The sequence below is a fragment of the Microtus ochrogaster genome, chromosome 4, assembly GCF_000317375.1.
Source record: "Microtus ochrogaster isolate Prairie Vole_2 chromosome 4, MicOch1.0, whole genome shotgun sequence".
Lineage (NCBI taxonomy): Eukaryota > Metazoa > Chordata > Mammalia > Rodentia > Cricetidae > Microtus > Microtus ochrogaster.
In genome coordinates this window covers 14,959,423-14,960,233 of record NC_022011.1, presented here as the reverse complement: position 1 = coordinate 14,960,233, position 811 = coordinate 14,959,423, and the positions used below count along the sequence as shown (strand labels likewise).

The following is an 811-nucleotide window of genomic DNA, read 5'->3' as shown; positions in this document are numbered from 1 at the left end:
TGTGCACTATATGTATGCAGTTCCCTCAGGCCAGAAGAGGGTCTCGGATCCCCTGAAACTGGAGTTAGAGTTGGTTTAGAGCTGACATGTGGGTCCTGGGCAGCCAGTGCTTTTAACCAGCTGCTGATCAGCTGTATGTGTATGTGGGTTTGTATGTATGTGTGGAGTCATAACACACCACGTGTGGAGGGCAGAGGAAAACTTGCAGGGGTTGTTTTTGGAGTCAGTTCCCTCTTTCCACCATGTGGGTCTCAGGAATTGAAAGCTGATCGCAATAGCAAATGCACCCCACCTGCTCAGCCATCTTCTGAAGCCGTGGAGCAACACTCTTGACAGCACTTTCCATTGGTTGTTAGAGAAGCAGGTGGCTTTGTCATTTATGCTTACTCTAAGTTAGGTGCCATTATAAATGTAACTACTGTTAGCAGCTGCAGTAACAAGTAAGATGTCCTACGGAATGAGGCCTTCAGTCACCTTGTGAGGTTGTGTAAATGAAGACCAGGCATGAATAATAAAAGAATATCTTGTATGTTAATGAAGACATGGTTGTGTCAGAATAAAGTGAGGCTGAGTTAGAAGATACATGGCATTCCTCTGGTCTCAGGTCAGCCAAATCATTGCAGGGTGTGTGCTGGGTTTATATCTGAGTTTCCATGGTTTGGAGTTACCATGAAAATCCTATGACATAAGGCCTTAGGCTATAGCAATTCCTTCTTTTTTTCTTGAGATTTCTATAGAGCAATTCCTTCTTCCTTCTCTTTTTTTTTTTTTTTGCTTTTGTCTTTTATTCTCTAGGCTCTTTCTGCCAGAA

General features: G+C 43.3%; 1 protein-coding gene across 1 annotated transcript in view; it reads left to right on the top strand.

The window, feature by feature from the left end:
• Window positions 1–811, top strand: part of Nup93 (nucleoporin 93) — a 104,465-nt gene that overhangs the window by 15,644 nt on the left and 88,010 nt on the right. The gene's annotated exons all lie outside the window — the stretch shown is intronic.